The sequence below is a fragment of the Microcaecilia unicolor genome, chromosome 13 (assembly GCF_901765095.1).
Source record: "Microcaecilia unicolor chromosome 13, aMicUni1.1, whole genome shotgun sequence".
In the NCBI taxonomy this organism is placed as follows: Eukaryota; Metazoa; Chordata; class Amphibia; order Gymnophiona; family Siphonopidae; genus Microcaecilia; species Microcaecilia unicolor.
Window position 1 is genome coordinate 42,493,121 of NC_044043.1, and position 24,878 is coordinate 42,517,998.

Below are 24,878 nucleotides of genomic sequence, written 5' to 3' on the forward strand. Positions count from 1 at the left end.
CTCTGTGTCCAGTGGGACCAGTTTTGATGTTACTCATATCCTGCATGGGCACCTAATTCGGATAGTCCTAAAGAAAACAGGACTGAGGGGGCAGTTCTGTAATTGGGCACCACAGTTCAGTTATTTATTTATTTTGATTTCTCTCACACCTTTTTCAGCAGTAGCTTAAGGTGAGTTACATTCAGGTACACTGGGTATTTCTCTATCCCTGGAGGTTTCACAGTCCAAGGGCCCCTTTTACCAAGCTGCGGCAAAAGGGGGCCGGCACTGATGGCGTGTGTTTTAAACGCGCGCTGAGGCCCCCTTTTACCACAGCTAGTAAAAGGGAAGATCTCGCTTCCCTGCAGGAAATGGCCGGGCAGGAAGTAAAGCACTTGCTGCACGGCCATTTCGGGGGGGGGGGGGTGCCTTTACCGCCACTCGTTGAGGTGGCGGTAAGGGCTCCCGCGCTAAGCCAGCGGTAATTGGGTAGCACGCAGCACTGCCTGATTACCACCGGGTACAGTCTGGCACCTCAAAAATAAATTTTTGTAGCACAGGAAATGACGGCGTGGTAGGGGTGGGAAATACCGCCTGGCGGTACATCCGTTATAACGAGCTATACTTACCGCTGCTTAGTGAAATGAGCCCTAGGTTTGTACCTGAGGCAATGGAGGGTTAAGTGACTTGCCCAAGATCACAAGAAGCAGCAGTGGGTCTTGAACTGGCCACCTCTGGATGTCAAAGACCAGTGCTGTAAACACCAGGCCCCTCATCCACTGGATGCTGTTTAATTCTGTAACGGCATCTGGGCCTAGCATGTCAGCATCTGTGCCTACATTTAGGTGCGTCCACTGGCACCACGTCAGTAGCAGGTGCTAATGCATAACTGTTGGTCTCGCACGTGCTCCCTTTGCATAAATGTGCTAAGCGAGTTGTGCGCGATTATAGAAAGCACTGGGCGCTCACCTAGCACTTACGTATGTGAGTGTACACATATCCTCGTAAGCACTAGTACTTCATTTATTTATTCATTTACTATTACTTTTCTACCCCGCATTTTCCTAAGAAAGCTCGGGTTCAATGCGGCTTACATAACAAATTAAGAAGCATTACAAGACAATTAATACAAGAATATAACTATTAAAAAAATTATTTTCATATTAGCAGAACACGGATCTAATGAAGTGGGCTTTAAGTAAACTTCTTAACGACATATTAACTGAGTGTCTGATATACTTGGGTAATGAGTTCCACAGTTTGGTGCTTTGGTAAGAAAAATTAGCATTAATGGATAGGTTTGTAGGTTAAGTTTTTACAACGTGGGAAATGTAATATGAGATATCCTCTGTATGTGGTGTACAGCACTGCGTATGCCTTGTAGTGCTATAGAAATGATAAGTAGTAGTAGATGAGGTGGCATTTCATGGTGATAACCTAATCAGATCTATCATATAAGATGTTTAGACACCATAAAGAATCTGATGAACAAGAACACAGAGCTTAAATGAAATTCTTTCATTGATAGGTAAACAATGTAGATCCTTTAAAAGAGGAAATGCTTTTAACATAATACGGCGATCTATGTATAAGGCGGGCAGCCGTGTTTTCTGCAGTTTGTAGTTTTCTTAGGAGACTCCGCTTAATATCTGCAGAAATTGAATTGCAGTAGTCAAATTTGGTTAAGACTAACGACTGAACTAAAGAGCTCAAACGGTGCTTCAATTTGATGCCAAGTTCTAGAATTCTAGAAGTCAGGTCTAGGGCGCTGTGTGTGAAGGGAAACGGGCAGTCTTGGATGAGGCTCAAAGCGCATATTTGCTGTTTCAGCTACAGAAGAAGTTCATATTATTATTAGCTGAGAGCCAATTTTTTAACATTTTGTGATCCGGTTGTTCAGGCAGTGCGAGCCGGTTGCTGTTGTTCAGGCAGGGCTCGCTCTCCCTCCCGCTCCCTGTTGGGCTCTTCCTCCCCCAAGCCACATGGTCCTGGCACATACCTGAAGGCAGCCACCCTGCTGGTCTAGTGGATTCTTCCGGGCAGGAAAGATCCCCAGTCTTTCCTGCCTGCTGCCAGCACTGACCCTCCTGCAGCCACATCACTTTTCAAAAATGGCTGCCGAAACTTCCAGCAGCGGCCTTGCAAGGCCGCCATTGTAAGTCTCGGCAGCCATTTTAAAGAAGTTGTGGCAGCAGGAGGGTCAGCGCTGGCAGCGGGCAAGAAAGACTGGGGATCTTGCCTGCCCCAAAGAGTCCACTGGACCACTAGGCTGGCTTTAGTTCACGTATGTGCCAGGACCCTGTGGCTCGGGGGAGCGGGGAGGAAGTCTGGAATAGTTAGGTGGGTGGGGTGGGGAGGATACTAAAGATTGTGAATTTATATTTAATCTCACTTACATTTTCAAACATGCCAGCTTGTGCATACGGATGTACACAGAGGAAGTATAATAACGGAATAAGTCTTCATAAACAGAGTAGTAATTTGTTATAAGTCGTAATCAGTGTGTCATTTGGAGGGGCTGGTTAGAGGGACAGCCTAGCACATGTTATATTTGTGCAGAGATTTTTTTTTGTCCTGGTAAAGGGCCACTAAAACAGACATCATGTTATGAGAATCAGGTGCTCAACATTCAGAGTTTCTGTTTATTTACTTATTTATGGCATTTTATCCCTCATTAAACATGAATTTGATTGGAACCTGGGAGCATTTTACATTTTTTTTTCCTGCAGAGAGTAATGCATTGCCCTCGAGAGCGCTCTCTCCCTGGGTATAGCCAGCCCTTCAATTGGGGGGGGGGGGCACAGAGGTGGACTGGAGCCCCTGTGTGCCCCCCCCCAAAAAAAAAAAATTGCAGGGCTGGCTATACCCAGGATGAGAGCCTGTTGTTAAAAATTTACAAGCACACAACTGTATGAAACCATGTTTTTTTATTTTTTAATCCCCCCCCCCCCCCCCCCCACACCTGTTTAGTTAATGAATTTAGCAACCAGGAGCTGAAAGTCACAGAACAAACACACACAACCTGGCTTTTAGGATTGCAGGTTTTAGGGGATATTATTCTTCAAAGCTGCACAAGTCATTCTGTTTCTATGTTTCTCAAATCCTGTTTGGTATTTCTTCTGTGCGCTGAGCTGTGTACAGAGAAGTAAAAACAGGACTGTCTGGCATGTCTTGTGCCCCTGATCACGGAGTTGCGGTAAAATCGCTCTTCAACTTTAGTTTTCCACTTAAAAGCATTTTAACAATCTGGATTCAGCAGAATCTTGGCTTTTTCCCTGTTTTGTATCTGAAGCATGAAAAAGAATCAGAAATGCATGTTACATGTCTGCATGTGGCTGCATCATTCATAGCTCTCCCCTGTACATCTGAGAATGTTGTCTTGAATGCATTTGGAGTGAAGGGGGTGGGGATGATCCTGAAGATAGCGCTGCTGGGGGCTCCCAGTGGAAGAGAGGATTCTGACCCTGGCCTGGAGGAACCTAATGGGTCTGGTTTTCAGGATATTTGTAATGACTATGCATGAGAGGTATTCAGATGCATTGGAGTCCCAGGATATGCAAATCTCATGCAGACCAGTTAGGTGTGCCTCCAGGAGTGGCCTGGGAAATACCCCTCTCTTGAGGGGTCGATGCACAAAGGTCACCGTTAAATACGGCAGCTGCAGATGAACTTACCAAGTCGCAAACAGCAACCGATGCACAAAAGGGGCTGGCATGCAGATGAGATGCTCGGAAATTTAACGGCAACCTTTGTGCATTGGCCCCTGGAAGCGCTTAGTACATACGCAGAACAGTAGTTTCTAGGACGGGGGGGGGGGGGAGGGGGAGAGAGCTCCTGCACTCAAGAAACTTCATCTTCAGGACAAAACGTCAGTGCTCCTGTGGTGGTCTGTGGCAGGGTGCTCAGGTGTGTGAAGCTGAGAAAGGGCTCCCTGCACCAGGCTGGGGGGGAAGGGGGTGATTGGGAGGCAGAGGCTGAAGGGAGAAGGGAACTGGACATGGGGTCAGCCCCAGAGTTGCCAGCATGGATGAGGGGTACTCTTCTTTGACAGCTCCTGACCTGCTGTAAAATCTAGCACATTAAAGGTAAGTGCGCCTCTCTGTGCATTGCACAGAATGCTCATTTTAATACTGATGAGCTGGTTGTAATGCATTTGCATAGGGTTATCGGTAGCTGTTATGGCGAATGGTAAAAGGGATGCAGAACCCCTTTGTGCATTAGATGCTAAATAATGTTTGCTTTAGACCAGCAACAGCCGGTCCAAAGCAAACGTTGCAAGCATAGTAAGCTTTGTGCATCGGCCCCTAAGAATGAATAGTATCTATAGACTCATGCTTGTGAGGCAGAGGTCAAGGAGCTCCCTCTAATGGTGGGTGGTTAAGCTGAGAAAAGATAGGCATCACGTCTACTGCTTGCCCAGTAGGGGGTGTTCCCCACTGACGGACAACAAGTGCTACTACCTCTCACAGGATGGCCGTTGAGTTGAATTCGGTCTGAAATGTAATTCCTGAGTTTGTGTAGGCATTTATAGAAGGGTACATTTCCAACATTTGTTAAAATGATCACGTCCCTATTAATTTTTGCTAGCACTATATCACCGGCTTTATTGATCTAGGTGTAGCATGACCATTCCACAGAGAATCCCAAGCCTGGAACAGAAGGTGTAAAACCCGGAGTGTTCATTCAGTAATTGTGCCATGACGGCACTATTAATTGATACGTTCAGGCCATCCTGAAGTGGTGCTGGAGTCATGCCAAGCTCGTGGGTCTGCACTGCGAAGAGGCAGCTGGGAGGCTTAATGTTAAGGGAAATAAAGATTTACTACCATGCCAGCCCTTCCATTTTAATCCTTTAACCATCACTTTACATACGGCACAGCTTTTATTCTGGAAATTTTCTATATTTCAGAGGAGATGGATCTGTGTTTGAAAGTACGCATTTAAACCCTTACATCACAGCAACGGCATAGGGGCAATGTGGAACTGGGCTCCGCTTTCCTATGCAAATGTACAGAACACCAGCAGTTTTGCAGATAAGGGGGAGGGGAAGGGGGAAATGAGGCTTGATATACCATCTTTCTGTGGTTTTTGCAACAACATTCAAAGCGGTTTACATAGTATATACAGATACTTATTTGTACCTGGGGCAACGGAGGGTTAAATAACTTGCCCAGAGCTACAAGGAGCTGCAGTAGGAATCGAACCCAGTTCCCCAGGATCAAAGTCCGCTGCACTAACCATTAGGCTACTCCTCCACTTTCACATGAAAGTGGCGGCAAAGTGTCTAAATGCTATTCTGTAAGAGAGCGGCGCATAAATGCAAGGGGGGGGGGGACGTTCACAGGTTTGGAGGATGGGAGGAGCATGGGCAGTGCTGCCACTTAACATATGCTGCTTACAGAATATTTTATTTATTGGGATTTATTCACCATCTTTATGAAGAGAGTCACCCAATGTGGTGTACAGTAGGTACAGTTTAACATAAGCATAAATACAATAAATGAGGTAAACTTGAGAGCAGCAAATTAAAACCTAACAATAGGACTACCATGAAACAGTATCAAAATTATACATATTTAACAGCATTGAAATTCAAATAACACAGATGTAATACGATGTCCTCCACTACCCATACTGCAAAGGACTCAAATACAAAGCAACCTATGCATCCAGCTTCTCATATATAAGTACAAAACTATGGAACGCACTACCAAAAGGAGTGAAAACAATCTATGACCATCTAAACTTCAGGAAATCACTAAAAACCTACCTGTTCAAAAGGGCATGCCCTACTGACTCAACATAGATGCCAACACTCTGCAACACAGCAAACCCAACAATCCTATTGGACATTATTTTACCTTCCATCTCTTTGACCCCATTGTGCCTGAAACAAACGGACCTTATTCGACCACAATATCATCTTGTATTTGTTTCTCTACCAGTCTTGGTAAACGCCTTACGGTACTATATAAGCCACATTGAGCCTGCAAATAGGTGGGAAAATGTAGGATACAAATGTAACAAATAAAATAAAATAATGCTAATGAAATATATATTGAGCGCACATTAAAATCTTAGATATGATAATGCTTTTCTACAATACAGTTTACAATATAGCTGAGGGGCCAAGTGCAGATATATAGATGGGGACAAGATGGGTGGTACAGAGTCAGTTGGAATAAATAGATGGATGGCTAAACTCTAGGCAAGTTCTTTCAACAGTTAAACAAGATATAAGGAATCGGTCTAAGTTACAGTGTGTGTAGCAAGCTAGTCCAGGTGCAGAGTGATGTATAACCAGTTACACTATGTATTATCAAGTAAAATCAAAGTCAAACATATCACCACCGTGGAAAGCAGTCTGCGGAGTACCTCAAGGATCATCATTATCACCAATACTCTTCAACATGATGATGATTCCACTGGCACAGTCCTTATCCAACCGAGGCCTTAACTCATTCATTTACGCAGATGATGTTACAATATACATCCCCTTCAGACATGATCTGACAAAAATAACCAACAAAATCAACGATAGTCTGAACATCATGGACTCCTGTGCAAACTCATTCTAACTGAAACTGAACACCGAAAAAACACATTGCCTCATCCTCTCCTCTCCATGTAACAAATACAAACCCACAACCATAAATACTCCAGGACATACCCTCCCTACCTCGGACAGTTTGAAAATACTCGGTGTCACACTCGATCGCAACCTTACCCTCGACAGTCAAGTAAACTCTGTGACAAAGAAAATGTTCTATTCAATGTGGAAGCTCAGATGATTAAAACCTTTCTTCCCAAGAGCAACTTTTCGATACCTAATACAATCAATGGTCCTAAGCCATGCAGATTATTGCAACGGAATCTACACGGGCTGCAAAGAACAACTCATAAAAAAACTCCAGACCGCCTAAAATACAGCAGCCAGGCTGATATTCAGCAAAACACGCTTCGAAAGTGCCAAACCCCGCCGAGAAAAGTTGCATTGGCTCCCAATCAAAGAACGGTTCATCATCAAAATCTGCACCTTAGTCCACAAAATCATATACGGCGTAGTCCCAGAATACATGACAGACCTCATAGACTTACCAATAAGAAACAAAGTCAGATCATCAAGATCCTACCTAAACCTACGCTTCCCAAATTGCAAAGGACTGAAATACAAAGCAACTTATGCAGCCGGCTTCTCTTACATAAGCGCACAACTATGGAATGGGCTCCCAAAAGCTGTGAAAACAATCCACGACCACTTGAACTTCAGGAAATCACTAAAAACCAACCTCTTCAAAAAGGCCTACCCCAACGACCCCACGTAACCCTCTTCACCTACCAACACAGCATGACTATGATCGAACAGGACAACACACAATCTTCATCCATTTCGACCCTCTACTTATACCTCATACGATCACTATACAACTTTGTATTTGTTATCCACCGACTGGGCAAACGCCTTTGACGGTACTATGTAAGCCACATTGAGCCTGCAAATAGGTGGGAAACTGTGGGGTACAAATGCAATAAATAAATGTTAAAGGCTTGTATTGTAAGTTATGTCTGCCTTGATGCATTTAGGCACCTGTAGTTATGCCAGGTCTGTGGTTGGTGTAACTGGGGGCACCCAAAGGTTAGGGGTGCAGATACTGGGTTAAGCTAATATTCTGTAATGGATGTCATTCTGCAACAGACTCCGTGCAGCTGCAGTGCGTCCAAAAGAAGGTGCCCACTTATAGAATTGCCCCTATAGGGTAAAATGTTATCAATTTTTTCCCATGTTTTACACGCAGAAGAGGAGCTTTCTGAAATCAGACATGGATATACAGAGTGAAAAGTAATCGCAGGAAAGGAATGCGCCTACCTTTACACAGATTGTGTGGCAGAGAACCGTTTAGGCAGAGCTGAGATGATCTTGCGGTGTACACTCGGATTTACAGCAGGGGTGACTTTCTGTGAGAGGATTCCTTCATTGGGGCTGGTTCTGGGTGACTGTTTTATAAAAACACATAGGCGCATAGGTTGCCTTTACAGAGTAAATTAAAGCACCAAAAGAAAAAACCCTCTCATTGTGAATATGTTGACAGGAAAGTGAGCTAAGGTATAGTGGTGTATGATTTATTTATTGATTTTATTTATTTTGGCAAACTTAATATACCGCCTTAACTAATGGATAGATGTAGGCGGTGTACAATTTAAAACAATAGTAAGAAATGAAGGAAAGAACTATAATAAGTTGATAGGAAAGTATCACTTTCATTCAACCAAACTAGGCTAGTACAGCAAAGCGGGTTTCAAGGGAAGGGGAAAGGAAGCAGGAAACTAAGGGGCCATTTTACTAAGCTGTGGTAGGCTCTACGGACGTGTCACATGCACCCAAATGAGACTACCGCCAGGCCACCGCGCCCTCCTGGCGATAATTTCAGATTTGGTGCGCGGCCATAACGCGTGACTGAATTATTTATTCCTTCTACACACTCCAGTTCTGGCAGTAATCGGCACTTGGTTCACACTGACTGGTCACCGCAAATGTAGCATGTGAGCCTTTACCGCTGGATCAGTGGATGGCGTTAAGGACTCAAGCCAGTTTTGGGTGCGTGCTGCTTTCATTTTTATCGCAGGCCATTTTCCTGGCCCATTAAAAAAAAACAAGCAACACAAGTAAAGACCCACTCAATTAAAAAATGAATATACGTGAAAATAATACAAGATTCATTGAAAAGAAGGAAAAGCCTCAAGGAGCTCCTGACCATAAAGGTCTAGCGGGCTACCGGTGATCAATATGACCTAATAAATGGTCATTTTTTAATTGAGTGGGTCTTTAGTTGTGTTATTTGAGTTTAAAGTTTGTGATTCCACTTCCACTTTTTTTGAGCCATTAAAAAACAAACCATTTTTTTTAGCTGCAGTAAAAACTGGCCCAGCGCATGCCCAATACATGCGCCTACACTACAGCAGGCCACTTTTTACTGCAGTTTAGTAAAAGGACACCTAAATTAGCAAAGGGAAGGAAGGAACAATTGAGCAAAATACGAGAAGAAAACAACCTACAACGCCAAACAACCTATGGAGTATTAAAGGCCTGGCGAAACAGCCAAGTTTTTATGGCTGGCTTAAATTTCTTAAATGAGGATTCTGCTCTAACATCGTACGGAAGGGAGTTCTAGTGGAAAGGAGCAGTGAAATAAAATGAACAATGCCTGGTAGTTTCAAGAAAGACTTGTTTTGGATTGAGAGGGACCAAACGAAAGTCGTTTAGTCATAAGAATCAAATTAAATTATTTTGGGATCAAAAACTAGAAGTATTTGTTGATATATCTGTAGAGCCGTCAGAATAATGACCCCTAATAACATGACTGTGGTCTTTGGAAGCTGAAGCACAAATGACACAGCTTTTTAAAAGCTGACCGTTGTTTCCTGCTTCCTTTAACAATCACTAGTTACCAAGTCCAGTGCTTCTCTTAAATTGTAAGAGGGCCCTTCTGTAAAAGGTACTCAAAGGAGTGCCATCCATGAGAGAAGCACTAAATTCCCTTTTTTTTTTTTTTATTTGTTCTCCAATTGGACTCCACCAGTGAAGGGGTCATTTATCAATCATGAGGTCAGAAAATGATGGAAATTTAGGGATAATCCTCAAGTACTTCTTTATTCAAATGTACTTTAAATTTTACCGGTCTTTTTTTCTCTTCCAGGGTATCCAATAGCATCCTATAACTTCCACACACGCTATTTCAGTGCATGTGTTGTCAGAAACAGGTTAAGGGCTGCTGTTTTATCTTTAGATGGTGCAGGTGCTTCTCAGTGTTCAAGGAGAGAGTAATCCACCTAAGTGGATGAACACTAACTCCCACGTAAATATAACAGCACAGAGAGAGTGGGAAGTGGACCAATGACTCCAGGAGAACGGGAGATACGATTTCAAAGAACCACTTTATTCACTGACTCATTGAATAAAGTGGTTCTTTGAAATCTTATCTCCCGTTCTCCTGGAGTCATTAGTCCACTTCCCACTCTCTCTGTACTGCTTCTCAGTGTTCAGCATTGATCTTGTTGCCTTACAAAAGGAGCCCTTAAAGTACAGCAAAAGGACTCGATGTGGCCCTTGGGGCCCACATTTCCCACTTATTGTAACTTTTCTTCCCATTACTAAATCCTGTCCACAGAGGAATTTTACTGTTTTTGACTTCATGCCTAGCACTGATGGATGCAGAAAAGATGGCAGGGTTCCCAGGCCACACCAACTGTAGAAGTCAATAAGGCGATGTTAGTAAAGCATGGCATAGAAAATCATGGCAGATAAAGACAAAATGACCTATCCAGTCTGTCCGTCCACACCAAATGCTCAGTTCTACAGTACCTTATCTCTTAGAGATGCTCTGTGCATGTCCCATCCTTTCTTGAATTTGGATACTGTCCTTATCTACACTACCTTCATTTAGAGACTGTTTGTGCATCTACCATGCTTTCTGTAAACAAATTTCCTTAGATTATTCCAGGTCTTTCTCTTTTCACACCACCACTAGTACATTTATACCTTGGAGATTTTAAAATATCTCTATCATATTATCCCTGTCTCTCCTTTCCTCTGGGGTATACATATTTAGATCTTCTAGTCTTCTTTATATGCTTATGGTGAAGACAGTTGGCCAGTTTAGTAACTAACCTTGGACCAACTACATTCAGTTTATATCCTTTTGAAGGTATGTTCTCCAAAATTGCATTTGGTGCTGTAAATCTCCACCCTCATCTCCCCCTATGTTCCCGCCCGTAACCTCCGCTCACAGGACAAAGCCCTTCTCTCAGTACCCTTCTCCACCACTGCCAACTCCAGGCTCCGCTCATTCTGCCTTGCTTCACCCTATGCCTGGAACAATCTTTCTTCACCCATACGCCATGCCCCCTCCCTACCCATCTTCAAATCTCTGCTTAAAACTCACCTCTTCAATGCTGCCTTCAGCGCCTAACCGCTCGAGATAGATAGAATGCCCCAATCTATCCACCCTATCAGATTAGTACATAAGTACATAAGTAGTGCCATACTGGGAAAGACCAAAGGTCCATCTAGCCCAGCATCCTGTCACCGACAGTGGCCAATCCAGGTCAAGGGCACCTGGCACGCTCCCCAAACGTAAAAACATTCCAGACAAGTTATACCTAAAAATGCGGAATTTTTCCAAGTCCATTTAATAGCGGTCTATGGACTTGTCCTTTAGGAATCTATCTAACCCCTTTTTAAACTCCGTCAAGCTAACCGCCCGTACCACGTTCTCCGGCAACGAATTCCAGTCTAATTACACGTTGGGTGAAGAAAAATTTTCTCCGATTCGTTTTAAATTTACCACACTGTAGCTTCAACTCATGCCCTCTAGTCCTAGTATTTTTGGATAGCGTGAACAGTCGCTTCACATCCACCCGATCCATTCCACTCATTATTTTATACACTTCTATCATATCTCCCCTCAGCCGTCTCTTCTCCAAGCTGAAAAGCCCTAGTCTTCTCAGCCTCTCTTCATAGGAAAGTCGTCCCATCCCCACTATCATTTTCGTCGCCCTTCGCTGTACCTTTTCCAATTCTACTATATCTTTTTTGAGATACGGAGACCAGTACTGAACACAATACTCCAGGTGCGGTCGCACCATGGAGCGATACAACGGCATTATAACATCCGCACACCTGGACTCCATACCCTTCCTAATAACACCCAACATTCTATTCGCTTTCCTAGCCGCAGCAGCACACTGAGCAGAAGGTTTCAGCGTATCATCGACGACGACACCCAGATCCCTTTCTTGATCCGTAACTCCTAACGCGGAACCTTGCAAGACGTAGCTATAATTCGGGTTCCTCTTACCCACATGCATCACTTTGCACTTGTCAACATTGAACTGTTCACTCGTCCTCTAGATTGTTCACTTGTCTTTAGATTGTTCTCTTGTCTTTTAGATTGTAAGCTCTTTGAGCAGGGACCGTCCTTCTATGTTTAAATTGTACAGCGCTGCGTAACCCTAGTAGCGCTTTAGAAATGCTAGTTAGTAGTAGTAGTAGTAAATCAGATCTCACAAGACAGGTATGCAGAAGCAATGCCATCTTCTTTTTCTGGGGGCCAGTCCTCTCCCAAAGCACCCAAGCATATTTCTGGCTTTTGCTGTTACCTTATCAACTTGCTTGTCTATATTAAGTGTATCGGATAAAATCACCCTCAAACTCCGCTCTTCTTTTGTGGGTAGAAGTACTCCTTTGGATTTTTGCAGCTCGAATATATGACCCTGAAATTTTTTGCATTAAATCTTAGCTGCCAAATTCCAGACCATTTCTTCAGCTTTGCTAGTTTTCTCCTCATATTTTCCACATATGCCAGTGCTTACACAGGAACACAGTAAATGATGGCAGATAAAGACCCACTGTGCGGATCCCAGCCACCCATACTTAAACACTGGTTGTCAAGTCTCCACCATGCCAACCATATAGGCAGCCAGACATGATGGAGTCTTGATTATAACTATATATCATCCCCAAGTATTGCTGACAGTATTCAACTTACCAGTCAAGATGTCTTCCCCGTCCCCCTGAGCCATACATCGCTCTTATTCGCAGGACGTAACAATAAAGTGATCTACAACACTGGAGTTGCTGAAGCTTCACCTGTCTTTTGCCATTTGCAGGACACAGATCATTGAAGTCTGTCTGACATTGGCCTTAGTTCCCCTACTCTGGATTTGGGGAATCTTCTTAGGTCTTTTGCCATTTGCGGGACACAGACTATAGGAGTCTGTCTGACCGGCCTTAGTTTCCCCATGCTGGATTTGGCGAATCTTCCGTCTTTTTGCAGGATACAAACTGTAGAAGTCTGTCTGACTTCGGCCTTAATTCCTACTACTCCAGCCCAACATAACACCTCAACAGCCAAGTTGTATTTCCATTCTCTTTTCTATTTAGGAGAATCAGCCCCAGTACCCAGTCCCTGAGGCACTCCAGTACTTATCTTTCTGTCCTCTGAGAAAACTCCATTTACCACCACCCTCTTCTGTCTCAGTCAGCCAGTTCCCAATCCAGTTCACCACTTTGTCCTAACTTTAGCACACTGAGTTTATTTGTGAGCCTCGTATGAGAGACTGTATCAAAGGCCTTACACAAATCAAAGTCATCTAGCGCATGCCCGCTATCCAGGCCTCTGGTCACCCAGTCAAAGAAATCAATCAGATTAGTTTGGCACATTTTTAAGGCACACCTTTCCCAACCACCTTTCTTCATGATCACTTATGAAAATGTTGAGAGCGGGACCAAGGACCAATCCCATCAGCACACCACTGGTGATACCACTATTCTCAAAATGAACTGCATTTACCACTACTCTGTTGCCAGACACTCAACCAGTTCCTAATCCACTCAGTTATTTCAGGACTGATACCTAAGGCACTCAGTATATAAGTCACATTTGCAGAACCATGCCAAAAGCTTTACTGAAATCCAATTATACAACATCTAAAACTCTCCCCTTATTCAGCTCTCTGGTGAATCAAAGATACTGTTCAGATTCACTGAAAAATTCTACCTTTCATAAAACCGTGCTGTCTCGAATCCTACTATCCGTTGTATTCCGGAAACTCCATTATCCTCTTTTAGGACAGACTAACCAGCCTGTAGTTCCCAATCTCCACATTACCTCCATTTCTCTAAAGAGGAACCACACCCATCTAACTCCAATCCTTCCCCTGTCTCCAAAGAAGCATTGAAAGGGTCAGACAGTGGAACCGCCTAAACTTCCCTTAATACACTTGTATGTATCTCATCTGCTCTATCACTTTGTCTATTTTGTTTGTCCAACTCCTCATGAATACAGTCTTATAAAAATCATTTGAGTTCTATCTCATGTCTTTACTATTTGTGTGTATTTTTTGCAATCCTACTCTCAACCATGCCTGATTGAACTCCAGTCAGAAATATTTGTTCAGCAATGCTGATTTTTCTCATCATCCTCTGCATATTCCTTTGTCACCTCTGAGTCTCACATTAATCTAATATCAAGCATTTATAATCTGCTTAATCCCAACAAATGATCCAAAATGGTATACAATAATGAAATAACAGAAATACATCAACCTGTTTAAAAAGGCATACCCTACCGATCCAACTTAAATGCCTAATCTCTGCAACACAACCAAACTAAAGCACGTAATGGACATAACACAACTCTTCCGTTCTACGATCCCCTAATGTGGCTGTGCCACATGAACTTGATCTTACCACAACATCACCCTGTATTTATTCACACCGGAACCTGCAAAGGCCTCTCCGGTACTATGTAAGCAACATTCGGCCTACAAATAGGTGGGAAAATGTGGGATACAAATGTAACAAATAAATAAATCAATAAACTTATCAACTTGATTGAGGACTGTTATTGATAAGTTTATTGATTTATTTATTTGTTACATTTGTATCCCACATTTTCCCACCTATTTGCAGGCTCAATATATAATATGTTTCCCCATTTTGCTATTTTTTCTTCAGTTTGCATGTTTGCTTTCCTGACTACTTTCCCAGCTTCTCTTAGCTTTTGTAGGTATCGTTGCTTGTCTTCCTCTTTTTGCAGTTTCTTGTACTACTTTGACCATTTTTCCTTACCATTTCAGTTTCTTTAGGAAACCATAGTTATCCTTTTTTTCTTCTTCTTAGTTACTTTTCTAGCAAAAGAGGTGTTGCCCTTACAATATCTCCTTTTCACTGTTGCCCACTGCTCTTCTGTTTCCTCTCTATTTTCTCCTCCATCTAATGAATCCTTGATATAGTCCCCTGTCTTGACAAAGTCAGTTTCTCAGAAGTCTAGGACTCCTAACCTTTGACCGAAGGTCATCTCCTGTTCTTTAATACTGAATCACACTATTTGGCCATCACCTGATCCCACATGATCATCCATTAGGACGTCAGAAACACTGTCCCTGTTTCTCAGCACCAGGTTCAGTACAGACTCTGTGGGAAAAATCCTAAGGGATCTTTGGTAATTTGAAGCATCCTATTGGACCCTTCTCTGGAAGGATATGGGGATCCCTGCTTTATAATCTAGGCTGTTAATGAGTACAGCAGAAGCTGTACCACTTCCACAACTTCACATGCAGCTAGTGCCGTAGCCTGTAATGATGATGAATTCAGTTTATACATTTTTTTTTTTGTTACATTTGTACCCCGCGCTTTCCCACTCATGGCAGGCTCAATGCGGCTTACATGGGGCAATGGAGGGTTAACTGACTTGCCCAGAGTCACAAGGAGCTGCCTGTGCCTGAAGTGGGAATCAAGCTCAGTTCCTCACTTCCCCAGGACCAAAGTCCACCACCCTAACCACTAGGCCACTCCTCCATGGAATGTTGCTATTCCACTAGCAACATTCCATGTAGAGGTCGGCCCTTGCAGATCACCAATGTGGCCGCGCAGGCTTCTGCTTCTGTGAGTCTGACGTCCTGCACATACGTGCAGGACGTCAGACTCACAGAAACAGAAGCCTGCGCAGCCTTCTACATGGAATGTTGCTAGTGGAATAGCAACATTCCATGTAGAATCTCCAATAGTAACAGCATTCCATGTAGAATCTCCAATAGTATCTATTTTAGTTTTGTTACATTTGTACCCCGCGCTTTCCCACTCATGGCAGGCTCAATGCGGCTTACATGGGGCAATGGAGGGTTAAGTGACTTGCCCAGAGTCACAAGGAGCTGCCTGTGCCTGAAGTGGGAATCAAACTCAGTTCCTCAGTTCCCCAGGACCAAAGTCCACCACCCTAACCACTAGCCCACTCCTCCATGCCTTTCATGCAAACAGAAGCCCAACACCCTGCATATTTATACAGCCAGCTCTAGGGTGGATGGCCTAGCAACATATGCATATCTCCCCGACGACTTGAAAGCTGTCAAAGGGTGAAGGAATTACTACTATTAATAAAAAAAAAATACAGCAGCTTTTATGGTTTTGAGTTCCACTTGCCTAGCTTATTCTTTGTTTTTGTTATTGTGGAAAGCAGAAAATGAAAGGGTATATTTCTAAAAATTTTCCCCAAGATGCTTTCACCCACCTGGTCGTGAATAAAAACTGGTTTCCAGTAGACACTGTATAACAACTAATTGGTGTTCTTCAAATCTTTCACTTTTAATTTCCATCTGTGAAAGACATCCAACATTAAGACATTAAGGGACAGGAGAAAGGAGAGTATCTCGTGTGTTCAATAAAATGACTTGCAGGAAATCCCCATACTTTTATACTCAAGAGGGTGAGGAAGGTTAAGAAGGAGAGATTTTACCGAATGTATCAAGACTTGTCTGGTACTTTCCAAGTGGCTGGTTAGAAAACCTACTGGTATAAACTGTCTCTTCCTGTTGCTCAGCTCAGATGTGCTTCTGGTTTTCAGGTTCCTTGTTCTTTCATCCTTGAGTCAGATTTTTTAGATCTCATTCTTTAAACAGATAAGAGGTGCCATCTTACAGTAAACCAGTGGTCCATGGAGCCCGGTATCCTGTCTCATACGCTAGACAGTATGGATAATTTGGAAGAACCTGGTAGATCGTAATAGGCAAATCTGTTCACTGTTGCTCATTAGAATTGTGAAGTGGAGGTTCCAAAGTCTATCTGATTAATAATTGTTTATGATCCCATCTTTGATAAAGGAATGTGAATGTAAGAAGGAAAGAATCGCCACATTCTCAGGCTAAAACTGGTCATCCACTAGTCATTCAGTTGCATCTTGCAGGTGACATTTCATCTAGGCAAAATACTTCCTAGCTTTGATTGGATTGGTTATATTTTGCCTTTGTGATGTAAACAAATCTTAAAGAAGGATAAATCTTTTCTTTTTTTTTGCATTTCTAAAGAGAAGTCCCCTTGTTACTACAATAACAAGATTTCAAAGGGTTCCATCAACATAATCTGCTGCAGGGCTCCGGAAATAAGAGAAACCAGAATTTAATCTTGAATGTGCTCAACAAGCCACAGCTGTTGGAATGGGATTTTCTACAGAAGTAATTGGCCATCCAAGCAAAAATGAGAAAAAAAAAACAAACAGTTTTACCCACAGAGACACAAGAGGCCAGGGTGACACAGGCTAACCTTTGCTGTTTTTCCTCACAATACATTTTTTCAAGTAGGGCAAGCTACAGATGTGGAAAAAACTTGGACTGGAGTAAAGACACTAAAGAAATCTACCGCATCAGTATTTAACTTTTAAAAGAGCAACTATGATAAGATTAGGAAAATTATTAAAAAAAAAAAAAACCTAAAAGAAGCAGCTGCGAAGGTTAAGAGTTTAAGGGCCCTGATTACTAAGCCGTGCTTTAGGCACGCTAGCGTTTTTAGTGTGCGCCAATGCTAGAGACACCCATAAGAATATGAGTGTCTTTAGCATTAGCATGCACTAAAAACGCTAGCGCACCTTAGTAAACAGAGCCCTAAATCAAGTATAGACATTGTTTAAAATTACCATCTTGAAACCTAGATCATATGTATCCCATGTATTAAAAAAAAAAAAAAAAAGTGGAAGGAAAGCCAAACCACAGCCAATGTGGTTATAAAGTGAGCTGAAAAAGACTATTCCAGCCAAAGGAACATCTTTCAAAAAAATGTAAAAAGAGTCTGAATGAAGAAAACAGGAAGCAGCATAACCATTGGCAAGTTAAATGCAAAGCATTGGTAAGGATGACTAAAAGAGAATTTAAAAAGAAGTTTCCCATAGAGGCAAAAACTTGGTAAAAAAAAAAAAAAAAATTTTCAGGTACATTAGAAGCAAAAAGCCTGTGAGGGAATCAGTTGGACCATTAGACCATCAAGGAGAAAACGGGGCACTCGGGGAACACAAAGCTATAGTCGAGAGCTTAAATGTTAAGGTAGACCCCCAGAGTAAGCCGCACTGCTCATTCCTGGAGGTGAGTTTTGGTATTCTGCCAGGTACTAATGACCTTACATGGCTACTGTTAGAAGCAGGATATTGGGCTAGATGGACCTTTAGTCTGGCCCAGTATGGAAGGTAAAGAATGTTTATGTACATTTAAGGTGTTCAGGTAGACGAAATAAAAGGAGAATTGCAGTCACTATGTCTGCATTGCATTGTATCACTATATTTTTATTTCAAGTCATTCCCATAAGGTCAGTTTAGGTATTCTCAGATGATTGAGTCAAGGTTATCAGATGTCTCCTAGTCTTTCAATCCAGTCATGGTTTTACAATATTAGCGTGTATAGATTTGTTATCCTTCATTTCTTAGAGAAATTGGAGCAACATGTCCAGCTAGATGCCATGGATCAATAGTCTATCCCTCACTGACCTGGGAGCTGTACATTAGAAACACTTCCCAGAACCATGAGTGGCAAATGGTGGCCACAATGATGGAGTTTAAGCAGGTCTGTGACAGGTATAGAGAGCAGCAGAGATCACAGCAGGGACATGACCAAATATCAAGCTGGGCCTGCATTTAATACAGAAAGCCTGAGGTGACTGGGCTGGTTGGTTGTGGGTTCGAAGGTTCTTTCAACAAATGCTATGTCAGGATCACTTCTGCAGGAAAACTGATTCCAGTCTGTTTTTAAGCAAGAGGGAAAGATTCCATCCACCCTCCCCCAAGGCTTTCTGTCCTTTATCGGATTTCCATGACCCCTTTTCCTTCTTTTCACATCTTGCCATCTTCTAGTTCTTCATTTGTCCTCCTTACCTCTCGCCTTCTCCAGAGCATCGATTATATGAACAATACTATCTGTCCTGAAACATGTACATAAGTAATGCCATACTGTGAAAAGACCAAAGGTCCATCGAGCCCAGCATCCTGTCCCCGACAGCGGCCAATCCAGGTCAAGGGCACCTGGCAAGCTACCCAAACGTACAAACATTTTATATATGTTATTCCCGAAATTGTGGAGTTTTCCCAAGTCCATTTAGAAGCAGTCTATGGACTTGTCCTTTAGGAAACCGTCCAACCCCTTTTTAAACACTGCCAAGCTAACCGCCTTCACTACGTTCTCCGGCAACGAATTCCAGAGTTTAATTACGCATTCGGTGAAGAAACATTTTCTCCTATTTGTTTTAAATGTACTACACTGTAGTTTCATCGCATGCCCCCTAGTCCTAATATTTTTGGAAAGCGCGAACAGACGCATCACATCCACCTGTTCAACTCCACTCATTATTTATATACCTCTATCATGTCTCCCCTAAGCTGTCTCTTCTCCAAGCTGAAAAGCCCTAGCCTCCTTAGTCTTTCTTCATAGGGTACACCTGTCATCAAAACTGTAAGCTCTTCAGGATCATCTTGCCTCCATGCTGTTTCTCCAGTAAGCCATAGAGGAAATTGTTTTCTTCCTCCTTGCTTTTCATCCCTGCATGGTCTACGGTCTTCTCCATGCCCAAGTGGCACAGCCTTTCTAGCTACAAACTGCACCGGGTGTTCCAAGCATGAAAACTAAATAGCCTGCTGGTTTGAGAGATGCTTTTAGATAACACTGCTGACATCTTGGTACAAGGACTGCAGAATGTAAAGTAGCATTCAAAAATGTGCTGTGCCCTAGCAAAGGGACATAGGTTGCAGTGTGAGAAAGTGTAGGTGATTAAAACAGGACCGCAGGCATTTCTCCCAAGTCCTCTCACACCTGTGCTGTATTTTGCTGAAGTCATTGGATTTTCCACTTCACAATTTTCACTTCGCTGCAGTTTGCCAGGGTTTTCATAACTTCCATTGACTGGCCGCCTGGTTCTTTGGGATTTTTACATTGTTTTTCTTTAGCAGATCTGTATTTTGTGCCCCTTGCTGCCTGTGTTTCCTTGGCACATATATTTTGCAGGTGAATCTACTGCAAACACAGCAGGTCTTCAGAAGCATTTGTAGATCAATGACCAGCACTTCTCTGACTGTTAATCTTTGCATGCCTTTTCAGTGGTCAAATTTTTTTGTAAATGTGGTAAAAAAAATCTAAATGGTGACACTGGGAAAGGCACATCATTCACTCAGTCCTAAGATTTTGCTTAAGTTTTATCTTTTTTTTTTCTTCTGGTCAAACTGATCGATTGGTTGCTGGCTCCCTCTTCTTTACCTCTGCTTGGGCAAAACCAGAACTTAGTCATTGTAAAAAAAAAAAATTAAGGAGGTCTTTTACTAAGGTGCACTTACGTTTTTAGCGCGCGATAAAAATGGTCACGCTAAATGTTAGAGACACCAATATATTCCTATTGGCATCTCTAACGTTTAGCACGCGCTTATTTTTAGCGCATGCTAAAAATGTAAGCGCGCCTTAGTAAAAGACCCCCTATCTGAATTAGGCTGGCCGGGGAAAAAAAACACACAGACACTTAGAGCCTGCTGGCAAGCTAAAGTGAAATCAGTGAAATGATTGGATCCAGAAAATAAAAACAAATGAAAGCTGTTTTATTGTCTATCAAACATGAAGTCAACTAACTTCCAGGCCATTTTGTTTTAGGCTGCAAAGTTTAAATTAAAAAAAAAATTGTTATAAGAAATTTGATAATTGAGTGCAGCAAAATGATAATTGCAGGGGGATTATCACACTTCAAAAGGCAGAGCATGATAATTCAGAGACAGGCCTGGGCTTTGTCTCAGCCAGGCACACAGTAATTACTGGACAGAAAGCATTTCGTCTTTCATACCATCTCAACTGAAAGAGCAGAACCAGTCTAAGAAAGGAGTGACTGTCGAGAGTGTGCCAGCTTTTTAATTAATGACATTCTATAGTCTTTAATTTGCTGAGGTTCCAGCAGTAGATCCTTTGACTGTATCAGCTTATGTCTGAGTGGGCAGAGTGCCTATGGATAAAACCACACCGTCTCTCTGTGTGCGGATGCCACCTTCATGTCTCCTGAGCTCGCCAACACTCATTAACCATGTGCCCCAAAACTAGTGTAAGTGTTGCTTGTAGCACCCATCCAGCCAACTTGAGGCTGTCAAAACTCTGCTCCTCAGAGGCTACCAACAGCTGTTTCTGAATTTTATTTACATCTGCACTCTCTAATTGTATTTTTGTCTAGGTTGAAATTGAGTTTTTGAAGGGTAGGGTGGTGAGATCCCTTCCAAACTAACACTTGAATAGAATCCTGTTAAATGCTATCAGGCAGTACCAGTGGCCATTGTTGGAGAGGGGGGGGGGGGGAGGAGGGGAATTTCAGTGGGGTGTGTTGCTGCAGAGTACCTGGACAATTTTGGTTCCTACTGACCATGCAGCTTTTCCTTTGAAAATCGAACTTTATAGCACTCGTATGCCTTATACCCACTGTTTCTGTAGACAGCAGTGGATAATTGATTAAAACTGAATTCTGAGAAAACAACATCTTTGTGGTTGGGTCCATCAGATTCCATTGAATTATCTCAACATTTTTCAATTGGCACCAGTGTTTTAGTGCTAGACTCATGTTCGAGAATCTTACGAGTTGATGTGGATTGTCCTAGGACTAATCAAGTTAAATCTTTGATTAGCAAGTCTTTTTTATGCTAAATGTTGGTGGAGGTGCAATTATGAAGGCCTAGACCATGCAGTTCCGGTGCTGGTAATATTTAATATAAAGAATACCCATAATTGTTAAACAATCTTAGATCATTGCATACATACTTTGAGCCTGAAAAATTTAGACTGTTGGTACAGTCTTTGGTTTTGTCCAGATTAAATTATTGTAATGTCATTTACATAAGCTGTTCCAAATCATTAATTGGTCATCTACAACTGGTGCAGAACGCAGCTGCCAGATTAATATATATTTGCTTAACGTTCAGACCTGCTTAAGAAATTACACTGGTTGCCTGTTAATGTTAAAATGCAGTTTAAATTGTGTACCATAACATTTTGGATCTTATATGGTGAAGCCCAATTATATTTAGTGGATTGAGTATCCTTTCTTTCTACCAGAAATGGTGGTAAGACTCGTAACCAATTGTTACTTCATTTTCCAACATTTAAACAAGTTAAGAGTCTTAGAATTTTTAATTCCTCTATATATTATCAGGTTGTATATGTTTGGAATTAATTGCCTTTACCAATCTGTCATATCAAATTATCTTCTATTTTGTAAGACTCTCAAAACTTATTTTTTGTAAAACATTTTGAATTATAATATTAGCTATGTAATTATACATTATTGATAAATTCTGGGATATTGATCCTGTTATCTTGTCATGGGATCCTCATAGATCTAGCAATGGTAATTGCGGAATACAAGATTTGTGGAACAGAACTGGGCCAAGTGGCAACTACAGATTTGTAAATTCAGTTCTCTGAGTATGCGCCCCAGGATCACCTCTTTAATCAAGCTTAAAAGCACATGCATTGTGAAATCAAGATGCACTTTTACCTGCTCTGAGGGTAATGATTTTCAGCCAGGGGAATCTCACCAGTTAACTACTAAACTCCTCTGGTGATGATCCTTTTTCTGTCTTATATGATGGGCTCAGATTTCATTAGACACAAGGAGGGTAGTTTTTTAAACAGGTGATCTAGGTTTGGAAGGTAAATCTGGTGCCTAGTTTCAGCCTGTTTTATAAAGACATGTAGGTGCCCAAGTGTCTTTATAAAATACTAGGATTAAATATTATTATTTATGTATATTTTACACCTTTTTCAGTAGTAGCTCAAGGCGAGTTACATCAGGTACACTGGGTATACATGTAGTAGCATGAGCGAAGGTGTGGGCACAGAGCTTCCACAGACAGTCACTCGGAGAGATGGGAGTTAAACAAAACATTTTATTTATATTCAAATTAATATATTAAAGCCTGTTCCCTTCACAGACATCATAAACTCGAGAAAAGAAGTCTCTTGAAACGCAATTACAATCATCCTGCAGTGGGACAGGGCCCCACAGTCTCGATGTGTGCTAGTCTTTGTTATCAAGATTAATCAAAACCAGGCCTGGCTTTGATCTGGCCTCCCGGATCAGAATTTTCCAAGGTTCCAAAGTAAAACTCTGCCTACCTAAATTAAGCTTCTGCTGCTTACTCATATGTAAGCAAATGATGTAGGTCTGCCCTTATCTTCTTTGGCTGCCCCTGGCCTGTGTTCAGTTCTTTTTTCTAGCTGCCTGAACCAGGCCCTCCCTGCCCTGCCTTGACTGAGCCATGGCCTTTCTGCTATACTGCAGGATTTAAAGTGACCCTGTGAGGGAGCGTTTGTTGTTAAAGGGAAAGTTACCCTCATACTTACTCCATCACAGTGCAGATATTGCAATTAGGTTGAAGCCATGGACATTTACACCTGTTTAGAGCAGTTGTAAATGTTGGCACATAAAATATCTATTTATCATTTCTATAGCGCTACAAGGCATACGCAGTGCTGTACACCATACACAGAAGACAGTCCCTGCTCAAAGAGCTTACAATCTAGATAAGACAGTAAACAGACAGAACAATTAAGGGTAAGGGAATAAAGAGGTGAGGATAAAGGACAGGGTTTACTTTCTGAGAAGTTCTGAGAGAAGAGGACATTTCTCTGGTAAGTGAACACTATTTTGCTTTGGGCTTTGGGAACTTAACAATTGGGGTTTAAGGAGGAATTGTAGGTTTAATAATAGACAAAATAAAAATATAAGAGAGCAAATTTTATCAACTAATCTCCATAGTCTTTTCCCCTTAGTTTTAAAAACTTTATACCATAGCATTAACAGATAGACTCTAGCAGGCACTGCAGGATCTAGTTTAGTATTAAGGGGGAATAAAAAGAGAGAGAAAGGGAAAAGCAAGCAGGACCTAGTTTAGTATTAAGGGGGGAATAAAAAAGGAGAGAGAGAGAAAAGCAAGCATTATTAACTAGGTGCCTTAGGGGCTCATTTTCAAAGCACTTAGCCTTCCAAAGTTCCATAGATTGGAGAACATGCTAACTAAGGTTGCTGAGTTAACTTCAAAGAGCCTGTTTTAAAAAGGCCCCTTAGATTCAAAACTATATAAAGAGGAAAGGTCCCACTGAACTTTCTTTCTGAGGAGTTCTGAGAGAAGAGGACATTTCTCTGATAAGTGAACACTATTTTGCTTTGTGCTTTGGGAACTTAAAGATTGGAGTTTAGCAGACTTGATGAAGCTGAGGGAGACAGAGAGGTACATAGAGGAGACCTACAGGGATGTTGTAGAGAAGTCTCACCTTCAGTCTGGTAGCCCCTATGCTACCTTGGAGGAGGGAGGTCTTCTAGAGGGAGAGCATCACCCTGGTGAAATAGGAAGTACTCCTGTAGCCAGGACCTGCCCACCAGGGGATATCCTATCCTCTCGCACCGAGGATATGTCTCCAAGTGCTGCCCAGAAGGGAAGGGTTAGGACAGCTCTTGTAGTTAGTGATTCAATCATTAGGCATATAGATAACTGGGTGGCTGGTGAACATGAGGATTGCCTGGTGACTTGCCTGCCTGGTGCAAAGGTAGCAGACCTCACGCGTCACCTAGATAGGATTTTACACAGTGCTGGGGAGGAGTCTGCTGCCTTGGTACATGTGGGTACCAATGACATAGGAAAATGTGGGAGAGTAGTTCTGAAAGCCAAATTTAGGCTCTTAGGTAGAAAGCTCAAATCCAGGACCTCTAGGGTAGCATTTTCTGAAATGCTACCCGTTCCACGTGCAGGGCCCAAGAGACAGGCAGAGCTCCGGAGTCCCAATGCGTTTATGAGATGATGGTGCAGGGAAGAGGGTTTTAGATTTGTTAGGAACTGGGCAACATTCTGGGGAAGGAGGAGCCTATTCCAAAAGGATGGGCTCCACCTTAACCAGGGTGGGGCCAGGCTGCTGGCATCGGAATTTAAAAACGAGATAGAGCAGCTTTTAAACTAGAAACGGGGGGAAGGCCGACAATCGCTCAAAAGCGCATGGTTCAGGATAAGGTATCTTTCAAAGATATCACCAAAACAGAGCATGATGTAAATAGGAACAACAAACATAGTTTGAAA

The 24,878-nt window shown here is 42.3% G+C and overlaps 1 protein-coding gene across 2 annotated transcripts in view; it reads left to right on the plus strand.

Moving 5' to 3' along the window:
* MSI2 (musashi RNA binding protein 2) overlaps positions 1 to 24,878 on the plus strand; it is a 621,300-nt gene that overhangs the window by 498,661 nt on the left and 97,761 nt on the right. The gene's annotated exons all lie outside the window — the stretch shown is intronic.